General features: G+C 41.2%; 1 pseudogene; it reads left to right on the top strand.

The window, feature by feature from the left end:
* The first annotated feature begins 19 nt into the window (after positions 1–19).
* LOC129562973 (aromatase-like) lies at positions 20–26,881 on the top strand (annotated as a pseudogene).
* Positions 26,882–27,522: the final 641 nt, after the last annotated feature.

The raw sequence follows: 27,522 nt of genomic DNA, 5'->3' as shown, positions 1-27,522 counted from the left end.
AGGACTTCAAACTGCTTCCCCTGAGATTAAGGACCACAAGATGGTTTTGGAAGTGCTGAACCCAATGCATTATGATGTCACCGGCATGGTGGCCAAAGATGTGACTGTAGCCAGCATTGCAATCCTGCTGCTCACTGGCTTTCTTCTTTTGGTTTGGAACTCTAAAAACACAATCTCAATACCAGGTAATATAGCCATTTATTTCTATTTCTAAGGAGAATGTTTTTTGGGGGTTTTGGTCCATGAGGGTAAAACAATTTTGAAAATGACAAAGAGTAAATCTGAGGATATGGTTGAAGCCACAATATATTAGCAAATGAACTCAGGTGAGTATTTTTATAACAATCATCACATGTATGTACATGTTATGTACATGTTAAATGAAAGCATTAAAAATATCTTAGATAATCCCTTCTAGTTTGCATTTTGTTTTGGTAAAATATACTTGGTAGAAGTATCCTTTAAAGTAAGTTTAAGATGGAATAAAACAAGGTAAAATTCCGGGATTGCCTTTGCTCTTCTGATTCAAATTCATTCCAACTTTGCTCTGAAGGTGAAAATGCCTCTGGAATGCCCTTTGTCCTATCTCCCTCCCACTTTGCCTCATCCTTGTCTTCTGCTCTCTCCCTTCTTGAACTTACTCCTTCTCATCATCCCACCCTTTATTTTCTCTTATTCTTGGGTGTGGTGGTGATGGTGGGGCCACCATAAGGGCTAGATAGGCCCTGGACAGTGGAAGGAAAATGGCGACCACTGTAGACTGTGGATACTTTATAACATCATACCCTGAAAGAATCTTCAACAAGTTCTATGGATCAATCATCGGATGAATAGATAAGAAAGCTGTGGTACATATACACAATGGAATGTTACTCACCCATGAAAAATAATGCATTTGAATCAGTTCTAATGAGGTGGATGAAACTGGAGCCTATTATACAGAGTGAAGTAAGTCAGAAAGAGAAACACCAATACAGTATACTAACGCATACATATGGAATTTAGAAAGATGGTAAAGATGACCCTATATGCAAGACAGCAAAAGAGACACAGGTGTAAAGAACAGTCTTTTGGACTCTGTGGGAGGAGACGAGGGTGGGATGATTTGAGAGGGTAGTGTTGAAACATGTATATTATCGTATGTGAAGCAGATTGCCTGCCCAGGTTCAACACATGAGACAGGCTGTTCAAGGCTGGTGCACTGGGATGACCCTGGGGGATGGGATGAGGAGGGAGGTGGAAGGGGGGTTCTGGATGGGTAACACATGTGCACTCATGGCTGATTCATGTCGATGTATGACAAAAACCACTACAGTATTGTAAAGTAATTAGCCTCTAATTAAAATAATTAATTTTAAAAAATAAAAACTTTTTAAAGAGTATAATATAATTATCCAGATAATTCTAATAGAAACCCTACCACTCTACACAATCAGATTAACAGACTTCTCAGAAATATTAGACTGTTTTGTAGTTTTCAGGGAAAATTCTTCATAGCAGGTATGTGTCCCCAGTCCAATAAAAAATTCTATGACTCAGTCAACTGCTTATAGTGTTATTAGAACAATAACAAGATTAAGACCCCTTGACCTAAGACTCCCAAACTTGTTTTTGTTATATAGACATTAACAAAGACTTTCCATTTTAAGGGCAAAAAGAAAACCCTGACAGTCTTTTCCACATTAATTCAGCTACTTCAAAGTAACAAATCTTGTTTATCAGATTTGGGCTTTGACATCCAATTTAAATAATTCACACAAAAACTTATCTAAATTACCATCATTGTACTGTCTCAAACAGTTGAGTGAGTTTTAGCCCCAAGACTAATTCACTGACAGAATGGAATTAAGGAGTAAGATACAGAAATGTTTTAACTTTACAACAGAACTCCTAAAATATTTCCAACAAGCTTTTGATTAACTTTTCACCATCACCCCTGCAATCAAGCTACCAGGTTTGTTCTCTGATATAAGCAACAGCAAATCCCCTGGCTGCTCACCAGATTCACGCTTTTTACAATTCTGTTATCATCTACATCAGCAAGGGTATGAGGGCCACTGCTCTTCAGAAAAACCATGTCACCAGACTCAGACTCTGGTCGAGACACTGATCAGACCCACTGCCTCATTACTCAATGCTTTGTTTTATTTTGTCCAAATGAGGTTTAACTTAAGATTCTCTTCTTAAGCCAAAATCTTTTTGAAAAAAAAAAACAAACAGAAATGGATGACTTTTGTTTGGACACTGTCTTTGCAGACCACATTTCTCACAGCTAAAAAGATGACACCAAAACCACAAATTAATGTAAACCTACCCATTCCATAACTGGTGCTTTCTTTTTTTTAAGTAATTAATTTTTTTTTATTGGAGGCAAATTATTTTACAATATTATATTGGTTGGTTTTGCCATACATTGACATGAATTTGCCCCAGGTTTACATAAGTTCCCCCTCCTGAACCCCCCTCCCACCTCCCTTCTCCCTTTATTCTCCCTCTGGGTCATCCCCGCATGCCCGCCCCGAGCATCCTATAACATGCATCAACCCTGAACTAGTGATTCGTTTCACATATGACAACATACGTGTTTCAATGCCATTCTCCCAAATCATCCCACCCTCACCCTCTCCCACAGAGTCCCAAAGACTGTTCTATACATCTGTGTCTCTTTTGCTGTCTCGTATACATGGTTATCATTTGCATCTTTCTAAATTCCATATATATGCGTTAGTATACTGTATTGGTGCTTTCAAATCCAAATTTTCAGACAAAACTCGGCAGCCAGACAAATCTGTCAGCTTGTCACTTGTCCTCATTTTCATTCCTATTCTCAGAGGGACTGATTGACTTGTATCTGACACCACTGATACCATTTAACACAGCAAGAGTAGAGCAGCCATCTATTCCAGTCCATTCAGACTGAAATTATTAAGATCAAAAGGAAGTGGTATGGTATAGAATCTGGACTACTTTTCATTCATAGAGCTATGAAGAGCCTCATGTTAACTTGTGTTGTTGTTCTAATTATTTTGTGTGTGACTCATCTACATACATCAGAAAATGTAAAAGGACATTTGGATTTATAGGAACAAGAACAGCAGTATCTTAAGCAATTGCTCTTTTGAGTGGTGCTGAAATATTGATTTTGATCTGATGACTTTCCTAGGTCCCAGCTACTTTTTGGGAATTGGGCCCCTCATTTCCCACTGCAGGTTCCTCTGGTTGGGGATCAGCAGTGCCTGCAATTACTGCAACAAGATGTATGGAGAATTCATGGGAATCTGGATACATGGAGAGGAAACCCTCTTTATTAGCAAGTAAAACTGTTAATAATTGGGGATATATTTAAAAATCAAGGCTGGGGCTTTTTCATATTAAAAAACAAACTCATTTTGATATTTTGATGTCTATTGCTAAAGATATCTTTTTATTACTTAAATTAAGGATGACACCTGCGGCTCAAGAACTAAAGCAGTGCTTCTCACCCTGGCTTCTATTCAAAACCCCACATTCATGACTATAAATCCAACTTTTACAGTCTCCAGTGGGGAGGGAACCCAGTCATCAGTAGATTTTAGAGGTCCCCAAGTGATTGCCAAAGAATAGCACGGAGAGATAAGAAAGCCTTCCTCAGTGATCAATGCAAAGAAATAGAGGAAAACAACAGAATAGGAAAAACAAGAGATCTCTTCAAGAAAATTAGAGATTCCAAGGGAACATTTCATGCAAAGATGGGCACGATAAAGGACAGAAATGGTATGGACCTAACAGAAGCAGATGATATTAAGAAGAGGTGGCAAGAATACACAGAAGAACTGTACAAAAAAGATCTTCACGACCAAGATAGTCACGATAATGTGATCACTGACCTAGAACCAGACATATTGGAATGTGAAGTCAAGTGGGCCTTAGAAAGCACCACTACGAACAAAGCTAGTGGTGGTGATGGAATTCCAGTTGAGCTATTTCAAATCTTGAAAGATGATGCTGTGAAAGTGCTGCACTCAATATGCCAGCAAATTTGGAAAACTCAGCAGTGGCCACAGGACTGGAAAAGGTCAGTCTTCATTCCAATCCCAAAGAAAGGCAATGCCAAAGAATGCTCAAACTACCACACAATTTCTCTCATCTCACACGCTAGTAAAGTCATGCTCAAAATTCTTCAAGCCAGGCTTCAGCAATATGTGAACCGTGAACTCCCAGATGTTCAAGCAGGTTTTAGAAAAGGCAGAGGCACCAGAGATCAAATTGCCAACATCCGCTGGATCATGGAGAAAGCAAGATAGTTCCAGAAAAACATCTATTTCTGCTTTATTGACTATGCCAAAGCCTTTGACTGTGGATCACATTAAACTGTGGAACATTCTGAAAGAGATGGGAATCCCAGACCACCTGACCTGCCTCTTGAGAAACCTGTATGCAGGTCAGGAAGCAACAGTCAGAACTGGCCATGGAACAACAGACTGGTTCCAAATAGGAAAAGGATTATGTCAAGGCTGTATATTGTCACCCTGCTTATTTAACTTATATGCAGAGTACATCATGAGGAACGCTGGGCTGGAAGAAGCACAAGCTGGAATCAAGATTGCTGGGAGAAATATCAATAACCTTAGATATGCAGATGACACCACCCTTATGGCAGAAAGTGAAGAGAAACTCGAAAGCCTCTTGATTAAAGTGAAAGAGGAGAGTGAAAAGGTTGGCTTGAAGCTCAACATTCAGAAAACAAAGATTATGGCATTGGTCCCATCACTTCATGGGAAATAGATGGAAAAACAGTGGAGACAGTGTCAGACTTTATTTTTGGGGGCTCCAAAAATCACTGCAGATGCTGATTGCAGCCATGAAATTAGAAGATGCTTACTCCTTGGAAGGAAAGTTATGACCAACCTTGATAGTATATTAAAAAGCAGAGACATTACTTTTCCAACAAAGATCCGTCTAGTCAAGGCTATGGTTTTTCCTGTGGTCATGTATGGATGTGAGAGTTGGACTGTGAAGAAAGCTGATCGCCAAAGAATTGATGCTTTTGAACTGTGGTGTTGGAGAAGACTCTTGAGAGTCCCTTGTACTGCAAGGAGATCCAACCAGTCCATTCTAAGGGAGATCAATCCTGGGTGTTCATTGGAAGGACTGATGCTAAAGCTGAAACTGCAATACTTTGGCCACCTCATGCGACGAGTTGACTCACTGGAAAAGAGTCTGATGCTAGGAAAAGTTGGGGGTGGGAGGAGAAGGGGACGACAGAGAATGAGATGGCTGGATGGCATCACCGACTCTGTGGACATGAGTTTGAGTGAACTCTGGGAGTTGTGATGGACAGGGAGGCCTGGCGTGCTGTGATTCATGGGGTCGCGGAGAGTCGGACACGACTGTGCGACTGAACTGAACTGAACTGAAGTGATTGCAACATGCTGCAGAGCTGGAGGGAGGAGAGAAGGTAAGAAGCTTCCAGGACAGAGAGTTTTTCCCTTCAGTATGGGGAAACACTGAAGCAGGTTGTAGTGGATTTGTCTAATTTTCTCTCCCTAAAGTCTAGATCAGGTGATGGAGGTGCAAGACTAGACCTGGAGGGAAGAATGAAGCACCTGAGAAAGGGTCAGATGACCAGGACAGAAACCGCTCATAGACACTAGATGCTCATCCCAGATAAATGCCCAGGAACCTCACAGGCAATTCCTGAAATAGGCTCCTTGTCTCAGCACGTGGGCATCTGACCAGTCTGCACCTTACAGGAAAGTGACCTTACCGACCCCGAAACTGTCAGGTGTTTACTTCACACTGAGGACACAGCCATCTGCCCGGCCCCCAGCCCCATCCCTGCCCTCCCAGTCCTTCCCCTGTCCTGTCCTCACAGGCTTTTCTCTGGTTGGAGTCTCTGTGTTCTCTGTAATTGCCTCTGAGCCACTCGATTTTGTTGTTAAGGGCTGAGCTCCCCACAGGAATAGGACGTGTTTGTCCCCATCTCCTGCCCTCGCTGCTCTTCAGATCCTTCCAGAACTTCCTGTACCTCTTGAAGAGATCCCATTGGACCCCAGAAAGCTTTTTCTTTGAATAATATGCCAGGCCTTTTCTCTTCTGAAAGTTTGATATCTGTCATCACTACAACTGTGCTGAGATTATGGCCCAACTTTTCAATTCAGCTTAGTTCTGAAGTGGTGGGGGCTGCAGAACTTTGGGTGGGGGAGATGTCAGGCACCAGTGCTGCTGGGCTTCTGCCTGAGCAGCTGGGGGCGGCGGGGGAGGGCATCTGATCATCTGTAGGTAAAGTGTGCACGGTTCCCCAGGCAGGGGTGCTGTAAATAATGAGGGGCCACAGACACTTCATGCCATAAGTATATACTGGTGTTTGGTAGAATATCAAAAAGAAGAATGTGGGTAGCATCAATAAGGGAGTAGCACTTAATACACTAACTGGGGTCAAATTGGCCTATCTGCTACCAGTTTGAATACTATCGTTATAGTATTTATATATCTGTTCTAAGAGTGTATGAATTTATCCCCATGTTGTGGGATTTTTATGGTAAATCTCAGATAGTTCCAGGCAAACCAGGATGGTAGCCCACACTATTATCAGGTAGATATGTGCCGTATAGAAGATGAGGTGGGTGGAACATCTTTCAGATGGGGAAAAATCAGGATTCCATTTCAGATATGTTGACTTGACTTGCCTGGTACCACTGAATGGGATATTAAGAAGGAAGTTCTGACCATCCAGACCTTCCACTGTACTCATAAACTAGCAAAGGAGCTGAGGAGGAGAGCCAAACAGAAAAGGGAAAACCAGGAGAGTGTGGTGGTCTGAAAGCAGGGTGAGGAATGCATGTCAGGGAGGATTGAACTGTCGACTATCCAGACAGTGCCACACGACTAGACAGAGATGTGAGCACTGCGTTTAGCACCAGGGAGGTTAAGGGTGACCTTGACAAGGGGAGTTTCAATGGCGTTCTGGGGGCAAAATGTGACCACTGTGGAGGTGGCAGGTACAAACTCTTCAAGGAATTTGCCCTAAAGGAGACAGAGGAATCGAATAAGGCTGAAAGGGGTATTTGGTCCAAGTCTTTTTTGTTTGCTAAGATACAAGATACTATGACATGTGTGCTTTGATGGTAAAGATGAGTCACGGAGGGAAACCATCGATGCAGCCGAAAGGAGGAGTGTGCCAGGTGAGATGACAAAGAGGTTCAGGTGACATGTGGAACTGGCCTTAAATAGGGACATGGAAGTTCATCCCCAGTAAAAAGGGATGAACTAACAGAGAGATTAGTTCATTCCTAACCCATGGATTGAACCCACACCTCCTGTGGCTCTTACATTGGCAGGCAGGAGACTTTACCACTTTACATTGGCAAGTCCTTTACCAATGATCACCTGGGAAGCCCATGTCCACGTGCATCAATAGCCTTTTCTCTAGCCCCATTCAGCTGCCATGTGCAAGCACAGACTTAACTAAGAGCTGGCTTTAATCAGGGTTGAGTTTTTACAAGGCAACTAGGACAAATTAAGTAGAGGATCAAGGGATTTGAGGATGCATGAAAGGGAGAGACTTTATTTACAGACAAGAGATACTTTTCTAACTTTCTAGTAAGAAAAGTTCAAATGAACAGGAAAGTTTGAAGAACAATTGCCCTACTTTTTCCCCACTGACCTTGACCTTCTGAAGAGACCATGTCAGTTGTCTTACAGGATGTCCCACATTTCATATTTCTTTCAATGTCTCATTATTATGTCACTGAACATACTCTTCTATTCCCCGTATTGCTTATAAACTGAACACCAGGTCTATTAGGCTCAACTCGACTCAGGCTAATTTGTAAGAATACCTTCCTGTTTAATCCTATACACTTCATATTGCATATACATCAGGAGACTGGGGAAGGTGGTCTCATATTATGGATACTAAATTTGATCAGCTTAGGATGGTTGCAGTCAGGTCTTTGCCTTGCAGTGACCTCAGTACCAGAACTGGGTAAGAATATTAGAGGGCAAAGGAAAGGGAAAGGTGGTAGGATTGATGGAGCGTGAGTGACAGGCACAGAACAGGCCTACAGGAAGCAAGTGCTGTTGAATGTTTGGTACCAGTTATTCCATTGATCATCTCTCCATATTTCTAGAGCTCATCAGACTTGAACCTCACCACAGGTCTGTGAGTTCTTTAAACTCAGAAATGAGGGTGGCTTCTCTTTACCACCGACGCTAACTTCCTGGTTACTTTTTATTTTGGAGAGACAATAGGTTTGCCATCTTTGGAGATGGCTTTTGACTTCAGCCATGTTTCAGGAAGGATAATGACTCCGGGAACCAGGCATCTTACACTGTCCGCTATCCATCCTGAGCCGGTGGATTCTCCGATCTCTTGTCGTCAGTCAGTGTAATATCTCCCGCACCTGCTGTTACAAGCCGGCCCAACTCGGGGAAGGAGGTCTCTATAGTTCTCCTGAATGTCAAGAGAGCTCTGGGCTGGTGTCCTGAGCTCCTCACCAACATTCCCTTCATCATTTTCCTGATCTACTCCAGTTAGAGAAAGCCAACCTATTTATTTTAAACCCTAAAGAAGTGTGTATCATTTCTGTCTTGCCTACTTTGTTCTTCGCCAAGTCAGAGCTTCTGACTCCGATTTGTCTCTAACTGAGATATTGGCGCCCCCTGGTGGTCAATTGATTTAATCGTTAGCTCCTTATTAGCTAACGTTAAGTTGGGTTGAAGTTTTTGTCTTTTTTAATTTATTTATTTTTAATTGGCTTCCCCTGTAGCTCAGTTGGTAAAAAATCTGCCTGCAATGAAGGAGATCTGGGTTCAATTCCTGGCTCGGGAAAGTCCCCTGGGGAAGGAAATGGCAACCCACTCCACTATTCTTGCCTGGAGAATTCCATGAACAGAGGAGCCTGGCAGGCTACAGTCCACAGGGTCACAAGAGTCAGACATGAGTTAGTGACTAAATGACAACAAATTTTTAATTGGAGGATAATTGCTTTACATTATTGTGTCAGTTTCTGCCATCCATCAACAAGAATCAGTCTTAGGTATAAGTATGTCCCCTCCCTCGAAGCTCCCTCCAACTTCACCCCATCCCATCTCTCTAGGTTGTCACAGAGCACTGGTTTTGGCTCCCTGTGGGCTGAAGTTTTTAACTGGGCAGAATTCATCAAAACATTTGGACACACCAATGTGTTTTATGATATACCCAAAAGCTCTAAATATCAGAGTAGAACAATAGTATTCTGTTTGTCCTCTAAGAACTTAAAATTTGTTGATCCTACTTTGTGAAGTAAGAGTGTACAAATGACTTACTTGCTGTTTTGATTATATAGTGAGGGAGAGGATGGTAAGAATAGCTAGAATTCTGAAATCTATCAATTAACAAGAAGTTCAGTTCTTTCTATGGCATGATGTCTGTACATAGGGCAAAGTTTTATCTGTGTGTCAATCACATTAATTTCCTGGAATACAAATAGAAGTATCTGGATTTGTGTCAGTATTAAATACACAATGGAATAAATAAAGCTGCCCTACATTTTATACTAAAGAGAACTATCCTCTTATCCTTTATCATCTCAATTGTAAATTATTTAAATGATTGACTTTTCTTGCCAATGCCATACCCTAACTTATAAGCAGTCTCAATAAAAAAAATCTCAACAAAGAGGCTCTCTGTAGAATTCTGTACCACTGTCCTCAGAAGACAACATTCTCTGAACACATGGAGGCACCAGTTTGTCTTCAGCTAGGAACTTACCACATTCTATAATGCTCCTCGCTTATTGTGCCCCAATTAGACTGGGGTTGGGATTGGAAACAAGTCCTGGATGAGATGAGTGGGGAAGGGTTGCCTCCACCTTCCTAGTTGCTCTGAAGCCCAGTCCAGGGCTAAAGAGCTGGGCGTGTGAGTGAGGATAGAAGGCACAATAGTGGAAGAGGAACTGGGAAGTTCAAGGAAGCCTGGGCTATTGCCAAAGTCCCACGGATGCTACATCAAGGGCTATCTAATGGCCCAACATATCCTATGTCTTGGGAGAACTCTGTGGCCCTGAAGACCTTGGTGATTCATGATGGATGCAGAGCTCCAGGAGAGCAACTGTCACCACCATACAAAGGCTTCCAGGCCCACCCAAGTCAGCCAAGCTGAGGGCAGAGGTACCCAGGTATATCCTACAGTCCCAGAATGATACCCCTGGGAGGGCCAGGCCTGATTAGAGACTCTGAGGAATCGGTGGTACAAGGCAGAACTGCTGCTTCCAGACTAAAGAGATGAGACTTCAATTATCCCAGCATCTCCCAATTCTGAGGCTCCCTTATGCGGGGAGGGGGGGTCTTGGGGGGTGGGGGATGGGGAGCAAGGAGAAGGGCAGTGTCTGGAGTGGGGCTGCTTCAGAGCTGGAGGCACCTAGAAACACGCTAGTGTGGAGGGTGCATTTTCTTACAGTCTTGCAGGTTTGACCACATTAATGGATAATATTTTGGAGATTAGCTATTCAGTTCAGTTCAGTTCAGTCACTCAGTCGTGTCCGACTCTCCGCGACCCCATGAATCACAGCACGCCAGGCCTCCCTGTCCATCACCAACTCCCAGAGTTCACTCAAACTCATGTCCATAAAGTTGGTGATGCCATCCAGCCATCTCATTCTCTGTCATCCCCTTCTCCTTCCGCCCCCAATCCTTCCTAGCATCAGAGTCTTTTCCAGTGAGTCAACTCGTCGCATGAGATGGCCAAAGTATTGGAGTTTCAGCTTTAGCATCAGTCCTTCCAATGAACACCCAGGACTGATCTCCTTTAGAATGGACTGGTTGGATCTCCTTGCAGTACAAGGGACTCTCAAGAGTCTTCTCCAACACCACAGTTCAAAAGCATCAATTCTTCGGCGATCAGCTTTCTTCACAGTCCAACTCTCACATCCATACATGACCATGGGAAAAACCATAGCCTTGACTAGACGGACCTTTGTTGGCAAAGTAATGTCTCTGCTTTTTAATATACTATCTAGGTTGGTCATAACTTTCCTTCCAAGGAGTAAGCGTCTTTAACTTTCCTTCCAAGGAGACTAGCTATTAGAGAAGTGCAAATAACAAATAACTCGATGTGTGTGTTGTTTATTGATCTTTAGTAATGCTCAAACAGAGAGCTAGTAGGTAGAAATGTTTCAACCAGAGAAGGGGGTTCTTTGGCTAACACAGAGAAGGAGGTGCTCATTTAATCTGAATACTATAAATTATGTGCTGAATTTAGATCAACAGGCATTTTCTTTTTTATTTATTTATTTATTTTAAGTTTTTTTCTTTTTTTTTATTGGAGGCTAATTATTTTACAATATTATATTGGTTGGTTTTGCCATATATTGACATGAATCCGCCCCGGGTGTACATGAGTTCCCCCTCCTGAACCCCCCTCCCACCTCCCTCCTCCCTTTATCCTCCCTCTGGGTCATCCCCGCACACCAGCCCCGAGCATTTTCTACGAGAGACACCAGGTCAGCAAACTCATCACCCTGAGCTCTCCTGACCCTTAACAAGTAACCCCAAGGTTTGCTCTCTCTGTAGGTCCTTGAGCGTGTTCCATGCAATGAAGCACAATCATTATACATCTCGATTTGGCAGCAAACTTGGCTTGCAGCTCATCGGCATGCATGAGAAAGGCATCATATTTAACAATAATCCAGTTATCTAGAAAGCTGTCAGAACTTACTTTATGAAAGGTATGCAGGTGTCTGGCTAAATTCTGCCTTTTTGTCTATGAATATGCCTTATGAAATCATTAACTTCTGCTGCTTCACAGTTTTGAAATAGTAAGAGCGAGCATTCATTACGGGTTTCCCAGGTGGTGCTAGTGGTGTAAAGAACACGCCTGACAATGCAGGAGACACAGGTTCAATCCCTGGGTCAGGAAGATGTCCTAGAAGAGGGCATGACAACCCACTCCAGTATTCTTGCCTGGAGAATCCCCAGGGACAGAGGAGCCTGGAGGGCTATAGGGTCACAAAGTTCGAAATGATTGAAGCAACTGAGCACAGCACAGCATTCATCACACATGTACTCTGTAATAGGCACTGTTTAAAACACTGGCTATCTTAATCCCACGGCGACTCCATGTGGCAAATATCACCTACATTTTGCATATGAGAAAACTGAGGCATAAAGAAGTTAAGTCCCATGCTCAATTTCCACCATTAATAAAAGGTAGCACAGAAGAAAACCTCAGAGCCTACATATTTAACCACTTCAATGTGGTTCTTCCTGTTTCTACATCCACCTTATGGATGTGAAAAAAAATTGGTGACTTAAAGTGACTTAATGTCACTTCAGTTAAGAATTCAGTGTGTCACCCATATAGTTGATTTAACAGAGCAATATGTTTGCTGAACCATTGGCTGACATCCCAGATGTTTTAACAGAAGGCAATTTGCAAATAACTTAGAGAATTTTAGAACTGAGAAGGGGTGCATTATCTCTTCCAGCTTCTGAATTTCATACTTGAGTAAATACATTTCTAGAGAGCTAGTGACTTTCCCCCAGGCAACACAGCCAGTTATGGAAGAGCAGAAACTAGATTCCAAATATTCTTATTTAGTGATTTATCTCTTTACTATACCCTGCTGAAACTGAAGTCTTTGGCTTCAAACTACACATTCCTTTTCTTACAGTTTTATGAGTCAAAAGTCAGATGTGGGTCAGTTCAGTTCAGTTCAGTCACTCAGTCCTATCTGACTCTTTGCAAACCCATGGACTACAGCACGCCAGGCTTCCCTGTCCATCACCAACTCCTGGAGTTTCCTCAAACTCATGTCCGTTGAGTCGGTGATGCCATCCAATCATCTCATCCTCTGATGTCCCCTTCTCCTTCTGCCCTCAATCTTTCTCAGCATCAGTGTCTTTTCCAGTGAGTGGCCCTTCTCATCATGTAGCCAAAGTATTGGAGCTTCAGCTTCAGCATCAGTCCTTCCAATGAATATTCAGGATTGATTCCTTTAGGATTGACTGGTTGGATCTCCTTGCTGTCCAAGGGACTCTCAAGAGTCTTCTCCAACAACACAGTTCAAAAGCATCAATTCTTTGGGTCTCAGTTTTCTTTATGGCCCAACTCTCACATCCATACATGACTACTGAAAAAAACCATAGCTTTGACTAGACGAAACTTTGTAGGCAAAGTAATGTCTCTGCTTTTTAATATGTTCTCTAGGTTTGTCATAGCTTTCCTTCCTAGGAGCAAGCGTCTTTTAATTTTATGGCTGCAGCCACCATCTGCAGTGATTTTGAAACCTAAGAAAATAAAAGTCTGCTACTGTTTCCATTGTTTCCCCATCTATTTACCATGAAATGATGGGTGGGATTGGATGCCATGATCTTAGTTTATTGAATATTAAGTTTTAAGACAGCTTTTTCTCTCTCCTCTTTCACTTTCATCAAGAGGCTCTTTAGTTCCTCTTCACTTTCTGACATAATATCTGCATATTTGAGGTTATTGATATTCTCCTGGCAATCTTGATTCCAGCTTGTGCTTCATCCAGCCCGGTATTTTGCATGATGTACACTTCATAGAAGTTAAATAAGCAGGGAGACAATATACAGCCTGGATGTCCTCCTTTCCAAATTTGAAACCAGTTTGTTGTTCCATGTCCAGTTTTGACTGTTGTTTCTTGACCTGTGTACAGATTTCTCAGGAGGCAGGCAAGGTGGTCTGGTATTCCCATCTCTTTAAGAATTTTTCACAGTTTTTGTGAAAAATTGTGGATCACAGTTTTTGTGATCCACACAATCAAAGGCTTTAGAATAGTCAATGAAGCAGATGTTTTTCTGGAACTCCCTTGTTTTTTCTGTGATCCAATGGATGTTGGCAATTTGATCTCTGGTTCCTCTGCCTTTTCTAAATCCAGCTTGAACATGTGAAAGTTCTTGGTTCATGTACTGTTGGAACCTAGCTTGGATAGTTTTGAGCATTACTTTGCTAGCATGTAAGATGAGTGCAGTTGTGCTGTAGTTTGAACATTCTTTGGCATGGCCTTTCTTTGGGATTCATGATGTGGGTCTCATGGGCAAAAATCAAGACACTGACAAGGTTGTTTTCTTTCTGGAGGATCTAGGGAGAAAGTGTTTTCTTAACTTTCCCAGCTTCTAGAGTCTGTCCATTCTGTTTATATGTTTGAAATGTGGTTTATACATTTGAAATGAGGTTTCAAGCTCTTGCATGTAGAGGCAAATCAGACATCAGCCTGGGACTGATATTCAAGGTCAACCCTTTCATGCAAAGGATTTATTCATAAAGGAATCATTTGTCCCACTTGTCAATGTGACAGTCACCCAGGAAACAGCATCCCCACCTTCCATATCTCCAAGTCACTCCTAGTCAGAAAGTGTGCTGCCAACCCAAACTTCCTTTTTATATATGGGTGGGTGAAAATGTTTAGAATCTACGACAACTCACCAGGTCTCTTTTCTTCTTCAGAGTGTGCCTTAAAGGGCTTCAGCAGCACAGCTGGTTTGTTTCATTTGAGGACTTTGACTTTACAATTGAATGAAAAATACAGAAAAAAAGAGAGATTATTCCTAAAGAAACCTTATAGCAACCTTGAACAAAAGCAAGAAAGTAGGACCTTAAGAGTTAAGTCTAATGTTAGACCACCTACCATCAAGATTACTAACTGCTCAGATGGTCAGGAGCCAAGCAAGGGAAGAGACCAGAGTCATTCACTCTACCTGGTTTCATCCACTCACTCTAAGGGCTACCATGTTCTGTGGACATGATCTGTAAAGCTTATTGCTGCACGTAAAGTGTTTTCAGTTCTGTGAGGAAGATGGCTCAAACAAAATAGAAAATTTTTTTGAAGTTTTGACATTGAGTACAATAAATCTGGATGTAGTTTGAAGAAAAACCAAAATAAAGAGAAAGGTATATTTGGTCATTTATAAGACTGTGCACGTGTGTGTGCTGTCTGACTCTGTGCAACCCTATGGACATAGCCCGCCAGGCTCCTTGGTCCATGGGATTCTCCAGGCAAGAATACTGGAATGGGTTGGCAGACCGTTCTCCAGAGGATCTTCCAGACCCAGGGATTGAACCCACATCTCCTACATTAGTAGGAAGGTTCTTTACCACTAGTGCTGCCTGGGGAGACGAACACTTTACAAATATGAACTACAATTAAATAGGAAGCACCTTAGGGATAAAAGTAAGATCCAATTTGAATAGTCCTGTATCAATATTCTGCCACCCACTGAAACATAAATATCACCCTGGTGAAATCTGAACCATCTTTAGGGACAAATGTATATAATAAATATAGAAAATCACTGATTTGTAACTTATGACCACCAGCACTAAAGATTTCATTTGCATTCTCTCAAATGATTTGTCATAGGTAGAATACAAGTTTAATTTTGAGTCATCTGTTCTAAAAATATTTATTTTTCATTCATCCACTTATTTATTTTTAATAATAAACATGATACTGGACAATTAGTAGAATATAGAAGAAAATTTAAAGATGAAAATTTCCACTCATTTAATAAAAATCTGTGGTCAGTTAAGCTCCGAACATAAAAAGCCAAAGTTGCCTGACTGTGTGCCCTGGAGTTGGAGGTAGCTCACTCTGATGCTGTCCCCTCCAGCTTTGTCCGGCCCTGGCCTGGTGCGCATGGTGACCATCTGTGCTGATTCCATCACCAAGCATCTCGACAGGTTGGAGGAGGTCCGCAATGACTTGGGCTATGTGGACGTGTTGACCCTCATGAGACGCATCATGCTGGACACCTCTAACATGCTCTTCCTGGGGATCCCCTCGAATGGTACTGAAACTTTCATTCTCATGACTTGACATTCAGCCCTTTACTAAACAGGGCATGAGAAGGATAATGAACTCATGGAAAGATACGCTCTTTTGTACACTGCTCTTCTTTAAATCTTTCCAAGTATGCCTAAAGTGTTTTCCTGGTATGTCTGCCTTCCTCACTTATAAGATCATAAAAATCCTTAGTGGGGGCCATTTTCTATTTCTTTTGTATCTCTCCTCATTGTTCTAGGAAATAAGATGATTCTACCCAAACACATCTATTAAGTTTCTAATTTGAAACTAAATAGATATGATAATTTCATTTGGTCATAAATACATCTAATCACCAAACCTATGTATTTAACCATTATCCACCTTTTGGTCATTCTTTTGGCCAAAATATAAATATATATACACACACATATATATGTATATATACACACACAAACAAACATTCTATCTCTCCATACACACACACACATATATACACACACACAACACATAAATGGACAACACACCTCTCCCTCAAAGTCACTAAGTATGAAAACTCTGACTCTATCTATATGATGACAAGGGTACTGCTGCTGCTGCTGGAAATGATGATGATAACTATCATTAACTTAGTATCTACTATGTGAAAGCAGTATAAAAAGTTGCTTCACATAAAGTTTGTGATTTAACATTTATAACAACACTGGAAAGCTATTTCACTTAAGAAGATGCTTCCTCCCTACACTACAGAAAAAAAATCATTAAACACACATATGCAACTCTACCACCAACAAAAGAACAAATATCAATCATGTGGATTCATTCCAGCCTGCTGTTATCAGCTTAATGTAATTTCTCCTGATTTGATTTCTAAGAGTGTTCACTGATTCTTTCAACTAATATTTATTAATTGCCTATTTTATGGCAGGCTTAGGTTCTGGGGTTAGAGTAGTGAACTAGATAAAGTCCTTGCCTTCAAAGAGTTTACATCCCAGTGGACATATGGACAGTAAACAAGTAACTATCTAGTAATATTTTAGGCAATAATAAGTGCCTTGAAACAAAAGTAGGGTAAAGGGCTATTACGTGAATGGGGGTGGTTGGAGAGAGGCTGAGACTAATGAAGAGAGAAGGTGGTCAGAAAGGCCTCTGACCCTCTGATTTGAAATGGACATCTGAACAAAGTCCCAGATGAAGTGTAGCCCTGAACCCCCTGCAGATCTGAGGGAATAACATCACAGGCATAAGAATAAGGCATGATTTTCACACTCACCCACACCAGCTCAGCTATCACGTCTACTCCCTGATCAACTACATTTGGACAAGCAAACAAGTGATAAGCCCTCCCTTTTTATTCTCCACTCTCCTCGCCTTCTCTCCCCTGCTCTTTAATTATTCCTTACAAGAGTCATTCGACCCCTGTCTGACTGACATCAGGATGGGAGCCCCATACGCTCTGAGGACTTTAGTCACAGCCTCTTGCCTGGATCCCCTTTCAGATAGGGACTCTCAAGGTACTTTTCTTGCCACATACATCTCTCCTAAGGATTGACAGGTACCTATTTTAGAAGTCCCTTCTTCTTCTAGTGGTTCCCCACTAGCCTTGGTTCATAGGAGGGGTAAAGTAAAGTGCATTCTACACCTCTCTGTTAACTTATGGAGGCAGACTGTGTGGCTAAGAACCTGAATAATCCATGCAGAGTTATATTTATTTCCCCCTGCTCACTTGGTCCTTGTTAAACTCTCAATGGGCCTGAGGGACCCAGTGCACCAATAGGAAAGGATATGGCCCTGAGGTCAGATAGGACTTGGCTCTAGCCTAGGGGCTGCCAGTCACACTGGCTGTATGGTGTTGGGCAAACTTCTTCATATCTGTGAACCACAGATTCTGCATCTGCTTATGTCTCTTCCCTTCCCATGTGTATAATCTGAAAAAATAAGTAGTTATCTTTTCTCTGGTATTCAATTTAATTAAAAAACATCCATTAAAGAGCTGACTGCATAAGATACAGGAAAAGGCTTTGAAGATTCCAAGATGAATTCTACATGCTGGACTGGAATATAAACAACAGAATGGGAAGGCTTTTTGCCATGCCAGGTGCCAGAATTGAGGCCATAACAGTTTTAATTACTTCTTATTTCCCATGGTCTAGAAAAAAGAAGATGTTGAAAGCTCAGTCTAGGAGAAGGATATGAAATTCTAAGCTGTGTCTCTAACACAAACTTGAAAACTGTAAATATCTCTGATTAACAAGTAGGATAAATTATGTTGATTTGTTTGGTGACATTCATGTGGCTGAAACACCCACTGAAAGCAGAACCTTGTCCTTCTTAGAGTCCAAGATGCTAGGAGAGTCTACAGGGATCTTCTCTTATCAGCATATCCTTCTTGGACTCATACTTTTGCTCACATGCTCTGATCTTTTTCTGTTTTTCCAGAAAGCACCATTGTGGTTAAAATCCAGGGTTATTTTGATGCATAGCAAGCTCTCCTTCTCAAACCAGACATCTTCTTTAAGCTTTCTTGGCTATGCAGGAAGCATGAGAAGTCTGTGTAAGTACCACATTTTGAAATAATTATTGATGAGACTGATTGGTGTTGGGTCTTAGCTATTGCTGGCCTCTTTGTAAGTTTTCTTGTCTCCAAAACCATAGGGATCTGTTGATTAAGATGCTGATGAAGCACTTCTTATGGCACTTCAGGCCCGTGTGACCATACCACAGAGGAAAAGGTAGCCTTTGGCCCAGGGGTGCTTTTCACCCCGGAGGTTGAGAGCCCCATCTCTTGCCCTAGAACACTGAAGTCTGTTTTGAGTTGAAGAGAAGGATTGGCTGAGCCTATCATTATTATTTGTCAGAATTCTCTTTGCATGCATGAAGAAATGAAAAAAAATCATTTTATTGTTGTGCTGCTTCTGAATGAATTTTACTTAATTCAACTTGTAGGGAATGACAGTAGTTACAAAATTTTTTCATGATGAATTTTTATAAGATGTCCTGTTTATTTATTTATGTATCTTATATTTTGGGGGGTCCTAAAATTGTCATTATTGGGTTTGCATTGGTCTCAGATTACCCTAGCAGAAGACTGTACAGATGCCTAATGCCCTATTGGATAGTTGTTGGGTTTTTAGAGTATGAGTAGCCAGCCACTAAATGAGCCACTTCTAACAACCAGAGGAAAGCCCAGGGGATCTAGAAGTAGACAGACCTGGTTTGTATCCTATCTCTACCACTTGGTAACCAAATGGTCTTGGGAAGTTCTTTAAAACAATAGCCTACTTTCCATGGTGGTATATAGGTTAATTAGATCCTCTATGTAGGGCAATCAACTCAGAGCATGACACATAGTAGGCAGTAAACATGTTATCTCTCTCCATCCCTCTGTTCATATCTTCCCCAGAAATCCAGAGTATCTCAAATTCTCCAGTGCCTTAAGTTCCTAAACTTGGTTGAAGAGCTAACTTCATCATGTTAGCACATTTTAAAATTCAGTAATATTAGTGTCCAGGAAGTCAATTTCATGTTGCTCTTACATGTTCTCAAGTGATTGATGAGTATCAGGTGGATGATTTGGACACATGGTCCTTTAAATACTTATCTTTGCTTCAACCAGAGCTTACTGTAACTTGAATCAAGAAGATCAGTGATTCATCTCTTCACTGTGGTCAGACTGTGTGGTGGTCTGAAAAATCATATTGAATCACAGCTACATTAATTTAGCTTCACTATGGTCAGCAGGCCCATAGAAACTTACTGCACGAGAATGTATAACAGTTTTCTTTGTCTTCTTTGAAATTAGCTCAGCAACATTCCCTCTCTATATAAATGTGCCAATGGTTAGTAAACTAGGTAATACCTTCTCTGATCTAAAGCACTGAAGACTTAGAGAAATCTTTTAATCTCCATCTCCCCATGGCTTTGCAATAATACCAATACTTTTATTCTTGGGGCATAATTGACACATAACATTATGTTACTTTCAGGTGTACAGAATGATTAAATATATGAATATACTGAGAAATGTTCATCACAATCTAGTTAACATCTTTCACCAAACATAGTTAGAAATTTTTTTCCTTGAATGAGCACTTTTAAGATTTACTCTCTCAGCAACTTTTAAATATGCAAACAGCGTGTTAACTGTAATCACCATGCTCTATGTTACATCCCCATGACCTGTCAATCATATAACTGAAAGAAGTTTTGACCCCCTTCACCCATTCCACACCCAAACTACAGGCAGCATCCATGGCAATCACCAATCTCTTCTTTTAACAATGAGCTTGGGATTTTTGCTTTTTTTTTAATACCCAATATATAAGCGAGATCATATAGTATTTGTCTTAATCATGCCAATACTTTTAAAAAATATATATTTATGGAAAGGATTCTGGGACATCTACTTCCATCCCTAGATATCCAATTTTATATTTTCCCCTCTTTGAATTCCCAGTATTACAAAAGTATCATTTTGTACTTTTTATTTTGTTAAGTGTAAGGTTTTTTCAGTCTCAGAATACATTGAAGGTGTTTGTGGCCTAGACTAGGAACCTAGCCACAATTATCTTGTACAAAATACATTCAGAGTTCCAATAGACACATTCTTATAAGTTTGTAAGTCAGAGAGTTTGTATTTTCTGAAAACTGTCACTAAACTCAATTCTCCTAGTTTTTAATGACATACAAGTTCTAATGTATACATTTAATTAGGAGCAACTTTTAACCTGAATAGGAGGAATCCCAATGGATATTCACAGGCCCCTGATTCTGGCACAAGGAGGAAGCAGATACTTAGAAATGGATTCAACTCTATCAAGACATTCTCTATGAATTCAAAGTCTAGGGGTATTTTAGTACATCCCAGACCATTTGGGGACCACTGCTTAGGTAAGTAATGTTATGAACATTCTAGACCACCATTGTGTGAATATAGGAGATACTCAAAAAATATTTGCTGAACAAATGGATGGGTAGATGAATAAATGAATGTGAATATAACCCTGCTGTATATTTGGAATGATGTGTGAGTGTGTGCCTATAAGCACACTCACAGACATACACAATACTAATCATCTTTATTTGGAATGACACATTAAATTACTCTCCTAAAGAATACCTCTCAATGTTTAAACATCTTCCCTGAGAAACCAAAAAAAAAAAAAAAAAAGAAGAAAATTTTGAAACTAGGAGGAATATTAAAGAATATTCCCTTACTTCTGCTAAACTGGAGTAAAGTAAAAATGAAGTCGCTCAGTTGTGTCCAACTCTTTGCAACCCAGTGGACTGTAGCCCACCAGTCTCCTCTATCCACAGGATTCTCCAGGCAAGAATACTGGAGTGGGTTGCCATTTCCTTCTCCGGGGGATCTTCCCAACACAGGGATTGAACCCAGGTTCTCCTGCATTGCAGATAGACGCTTTAACCTCTGAGCCACCAGGGAAGCCCATAGAGGCTATTTAGGTCAATTAAGTATTTAAATGTGTAGGCAAATGTGTCAAAAAGAATTTGAAAGACAGATTTATTGTACATTTAACCTAATACAGAATAGTATTCCCTGAAACTGGGGAACAATACAACTATACATGAATGCATATACTTAAAGACAAGAATAGCAGAACAGAGATCTCAAGATGGCCTTAATGTTCATCTAGTCTGATCTCTTCACTTTCAAAGAGACATACACCTCAGAGACTAAAAGTAGGTTAGGTGGAAGGACAACAACCTGGACCAGAACCTTGACTCTTCTCCAAGGTGTTTTACTGTTCACCACACTCTCAAAATGCAGAAGCCTATTGATGTAACTAGTCATTCATTCAACAACTATTTAGTCAGTGTTACTATGAGGCAGAAACTTCAAGGTATGAGATAAATATCAAGAGGAATAATTGCTGTGTAGAAGAGGAACCTCAAATTTAATCATCTTTGGGGTTATGCAGATAAAAGTGGCCTAAGTGGATATGAGATAAGGAAAATGGAAGTGCCCATGGCAGACTGGGGTGTGCAAGCTCCTACCAATGGCATTCATTGGCTTTGGGATTTGATGTTTAATTTAAGCACAGTGCTGGCCCAATCAAATATCAGAAAACATAATTGGATTTAGCGTTTTGGTACCAGTTAACCACAAATTACAATCTTGATTTTACTAGCAGTGCTGAGATATATCGGCTAACTCTGGTTCCTTAACTTGATATAACATATATAATTTAAGGATATTTGCAAAGAATTAAGTATAAACTCAGTTATTCATGAACACTAATGGCTTCAATTAAGCAAATTTTAAATGGCAATTGTATTTGTTTATCTAGATGTCATATCTGTGTACAAGTAGGTAATAGTTCCCATTATTTTTCCAGCAAAGATTTGAAAGATGAAATGGAAGTTCTGATAGGAAAAAGAAGACACAGCAGAGAAACTGGAAGACTCTATGGATTTCACCACTGAGTTGATTCTGGCTGAGGTACAGACCTGCACCAACCATAATCCCTCACAACATATGCGTGTTACTATTTCTGTATAGGTGTCTAAAAATTCCCTATTAATTGTTGCATGTTCTTGGTCTTGAATATCTGTTCCAGTATCTATCATGTCCAATCCAAAAGTCTACTATTAGATAATCAGGTAAGACTTTAAGTCTGAAACATCTGTGTCTGCACAACACAAAATATGAAAACCAAGGAGTCCAAAGACACCAAACACACAGAAATCTTTGGTTAAACTGTTCAGCTTTAGACTGAAGGTTGTTAATGCAAAAGTCTATCATCACTCCAAATGATGCATAATTCCTACAATTTCGTTTTGTTGAGGTAATTGATCCTTGAGTGCCACCTTGCTTCCTGTTCTGACCTTTCTTTCACTTTCCCAATATTTCTCCCCCTTTCCATTGTTCAGAAACATGGTGAACTGACAAGAGAGAATGTAAACCATACTGGAAATGACTAATCACAGCACCAGACACGATGTCTGTCTGTATTCTTCCTGCTGTTTCTCATTGCAAAACACCCCCAGGTTGAAGAGGCAGTAATGAAGGAAATCCAGACTGTTGTTGGTAAGAATTTATCAAACAGACAATAGAGATTAGAAATCAATTCCTTCTGAATATCAGTTTCTATCTCCTAATAATCTTATGTCAAAACCTTTCTAGAACCCACCCAGAGAAAAATGAAGCAAGTAATTTTGTCATATTTTCATTACGCCAGACAAGTATCAGTGTTTTTCTAATATAAAAAAACGCATGCTGGTTGGAAAGAAATCAAATAATGGAGAGATTTATAAAGCAGAATGTAATATCCCTTGATCCCTCCTACTCTCATCTACAGTCTTGTTCCCATTCCCCAGGGGGAGTCACTACAGAGGGGCTGGGTTGGTAGAGTTCTCTGATCAAGTGAGATCTCTCCTGAACAGAGTAGTTGTACAAAAACAGAGTTGCCTCGGGACCCTGGGTTGATTTTCATTCTGCAGAAGTGATATCCCATTTGAGAATGCTTTAAAGTTTTGCCAATTCTGAGGATAAATTGAGCCTCTCTGACTGTTATGGAGCCTAACAATCTGAGACTGTGGAGGTGTCTACCAATTCCCAGTTCACCTGGGACTGATCTGAGGACCCCCTTTTGTGTGGTGGAGAGACAGGGTTTTTGCCATTCTGTCGGACCAGGTTGTCCTGGATGAGAGGGGGAGGAGGGACAATCAGAGATATTTTCTGATAGATGACTACACAGGATACCAGAAAAGAACATTTCTTTGAACATGATTAAACTCACCGTCTCTCTTTGACTAAAGAATTAACATCTTCTAGAATTGAGAATAGGGGACCAAACTCAAGAACCCCAGAGGTAGCTGATAAATGTTTGAAGCAGACTGGGTAGGTCTACATGATGCTTCAGAGAGGAGTATCTCTATAGAGCTCCTCAGCCATTCAACCTCAGCCAACAGCTGCCATGTGGAGATGTGGGTCCAATGTTACCTGGCCTTGTTTTTCTACAAGTCCAGATGTCTCAATGACATCCCTCTGATGTTAACATAATCGACTTCAAATATGACTTTTCATAAGACTTGGTGGACCAAACATAGCATATTAATATATTAGAATTATATATATAAATTTTTTTCAAAATGACCTATAACAACACTGAAATTAGCATGACCTCCTTTGCCCTTTTAGTCTGCTTCCACAGGTGAAAGAAAAATAAAGAGTGATGATATTCAAAAGCTAACTGTGGTGGAAAACTTTGTTAATGAGAATATGCGGTACCAGCCCTTCATGGACCTGGTCATGCGCAAAACTTTAGAGGATGATGTCATTGGTGGCTACCCAATGAAAAAGGGGACTAACATTATCCTGAATCTTGGAAGAATGCATAGACTCGAGTTTTTCCCAAAGCCTAATGAATTTACTCTTGAAAATTTTGCCCAGAATGTAAGAGTCCTTCCTTAAAACTGAGTGTGCCACCCTTGAAAGCATCAACTGTTAAATCCTCTCTGTTTCTCTATTTGTACATTTCATTCTATTCACTCATCCCCTCCATCCTCACCAGGAGAGAACATATTTCCCCCGGCTAGAACATGCCCATCAGTTCTGTCATAAAACCAAGGAGGCTGGCTCTCCAGCTCTTGGAAATGTCTTCATGGAGGACACACAGATCAAAGTGTGAACAATTCAGGCCCTTAATTTGCCTAAAATGAGGTGAAGTTTGTTTAACCAACCCACTTTTCCATTTAAACTTATCCCCTTGTCATCATGTAGATTCAGCTGTAGCATCATCTATGATGATTAGATGGAAATCAAATCAGAAGAAATGATTTGGTTTTTGTAGTCTGCCTTTGATTCCCCAAATGGCCCCACAAATACTAGTCTCTATCCTAAATAGGACTTGGTAATTAGAAGAACTCCCACCTTGTTCTAATTGAAGTATTTCTGCTTCATTGACTATGCCAAAGCCTTTGACTATGTGGATCACAATAAACTGTGGAAAATTCTGAAAGAGATGGGAATCCCAGACCACCTGACCTGCCTCTTGAGAAACCTCTATGCAGGTCAGGAAGCAACAGTCAACTGGACATGGAACAACAGACTGGTTCCAAATAGGAAAAGGAGTACGTCAAGGCTGTATATTGTCACCTTGCTTATTTAACTTATATGCAGAGGACATCATGAGGAACGCTGGGCTGGAAGAAGCACAAGCTGGAATCAAGATTGCTGAGAGAAATATCAATAACCTCAGATATGCAGATGACACTACCCTTATGGCAGAAAGTGAAGAGGAACTAAAAAGCCTCTTGATGAAAGTGAAAGAGGAGAGCGAAAAGGTTGGCTTGAAGCTCAACATTCAGAAAACAAAGATCATGGCATCTGGTCCCATCACTTCATGGGAAATAGACGGAAAAACAGTGGAAACAGTGTCAGACTTTATTTTGGGGGGCTCCAAAATCACTGCAGATGCTGATTGCAGTGAGGAAATTAAAAGACGCTTACTCCTTGGAAGGAAAGTTATGACCAACCTTCCATTCCGTCGCTCAGTCGTGTCCAACTCTATGCGACCCCGTGGACTGTAGCCTACCAGGCTTCTCCGTCCATGGGATTCTTCAGGCAAGAATACTGGAGTGGGTTACCATTTCCTTCTCCAAGAGATCTTCCCGACCCAGGGATCAAACCCGGGTCTTCCGCATTGGAGGCAGACGCTTTAACCTCTGAGCCACCAGGGAAGCCCCAGACCAACCTTGATGGTATATACATTACTTTGCCAACAAAGGTCCGTCTAGTCAAGGCAATGGTTTTACCCGTGGTCATGTATGGATGTGAGAGTTGGACTGTGAAGAGATCGCCGAAGAATTGATGCTTTTGAACTGGGGTGCTGGAGAAGACTCTTGAGAGTCCCTTGGACTGAAAGGAGATCCAACCAGTCCATTCTAAAGGAGATCAGTCCTGGGTGTTCATTGGAAGGACTGATGCTAAAGCTGAAACTGCAATACTTTGGTCACCTCATTCGACGAGTTGACTCACTGGAAAAGACTCTGATGCTGGGAAAGGTTGGGGGCGGGAGGAGAAGGGGACGACAGGGAATGAGATGGCTGGATGGCATCACCGACTCTGTGGACATGAGTTTGAGTGAACTCCAGGAGTTGGTGATGGACAGGAAGGCCTGGCGTGCTGTGATTCATGGGGTCGTGGAGAGTCGGACACGACTGAGCGACTGAACTGAACTGAACTGGAGATTCTGCCTCTGTTATGCCAAATTCTAGGCAATGATTCTTTTTTAACCTGAATTATCCATATGGTTCATTGCATACCCCATTTTTCAATTTCCATATGGGAAGAGATAATGATCTTAGTTAAACCAGTTCTCTAATTCACTGTACTTGTATATAAGCAACCCATGCCATGTTGTCAACTGGTTGAAAATAGCTTACTAAGTATCCTTCAAGTGCCAGACACTATGTAAGTCCAAATGGGGACAAGACAGAGAGGTGTGTCCCTTTAAATATTTGTATACAAAAAATATTTAGATTCTTGGCATTAATAGGACAGGAAACCACACTTTTGCCTAAATTTGTCCTTGTCATAGGTTATATGGCCTGGCACAACAACAGTCTTTGCCTCAGTGACTGGCAGAACAGCAGTAAAGATGTGGCCTTGCCACAGAGCTAGCAGAGTACTTTACATGAAAATGTAACTGGGAATTATTGAGGTTGTGTCTGTATCACAAAGGGTGAATCAAACTGGAAGGAGAAAGAGTCTTATCTGAGTCACAGTCATTCCTGTCTGTGAAGAAGCTGTATGGCCAAATCACTAAAACCAAGCATTCTGACTGTGTTTTCAGAGCGAATCAAATGGAGATGCATGACTCTAGCCTTCACTACTCTGGCTAATTGTCTCATCTCTTTCCCAGGTTCCTTACCGGTACTTTCAACCATTTGGCTTTGGGCCCCGGGCCTGTGCGGGAAAGTACATTGCCATGGTGATGATGAAGGTCATCCTGGTCACCCTTCTGAGACGCTTCCACGTGCAGACTTTGCAAGGTCGGTGTGTTGAGAAGATGCAGAAGAAAAATGACTTATCCTTGCATCCAGACGAGACCAGCGACCGGCTGGAAATGATTTTCATCCCGAGAAATTCAGACAAGTGCCTCGAGTGCTAAGGAAGTTTGGTCAGTCCCTGCCCCAGAGCACCACTCAGCAGAATTCCACATGGAACCATCCATCTTTGCCAGGTGGTCCTCCTCACATGAACAGCCATGGCCTGTGCCATTTTATAGACTCCTGTGGGTTGTCAGCTAGGCAGGACACACGGTTCATCTGACCAGATCCAAAGCAGACACCAGACTGCAAGAGAAAATAGAGGCTAAGAGTTTGTACAGGGAAATGCAGCCCTAAAGACCCAATTCCACAAAACATGCTTTGAAAGACAAGCCACCAGCAAAACTCACCCCAGCTCCTTACTCTCCTACACTGAACTGGGAGCTTTTTAACATCTTGGGCAGAAGCACTCAATTTGATTGCAAAGGCCAGGCCAACATCTGCATACCTTGGATCAAACATATCTCCTAGTGTGAATAAAATGGTTTTCATTTGCTTTTTGGTGGGGTGGGGACTACAACATCCATACCCTTGGAGAAATGCTTACAAATTCAGCATTTGACTTTTCCTAGAACTACATTCAATTAACTCTTGTTTACTACATTCAATTAACTCTTGTTTATCCACATGTGATTTATCTGCTGCAAAATTTAAATGAAAGACTGTCCGTTTCTGATTGCTCAGTTTATGCCTCAGCCAGATT

Source organism: Moschus berezovskii, chromosome 9, assembly GCF_049115385.1.
Source record: "Moschus berezovskii isolate FMDL1 chromosome 9, NW_MosBer_1.0, whole genome shotgun sequence".
NCBI classification, from domain to species: Eukaryota; Metazoa; Chordata; class Mammalia; order Artiodactyla; family Moschidae; genus Moschus; species Moschus berezovskii.
Note: the sequence above shows the minus strand (reverse complement) of the source record. Positions and strands in the feature narration are given on the sequence as shown.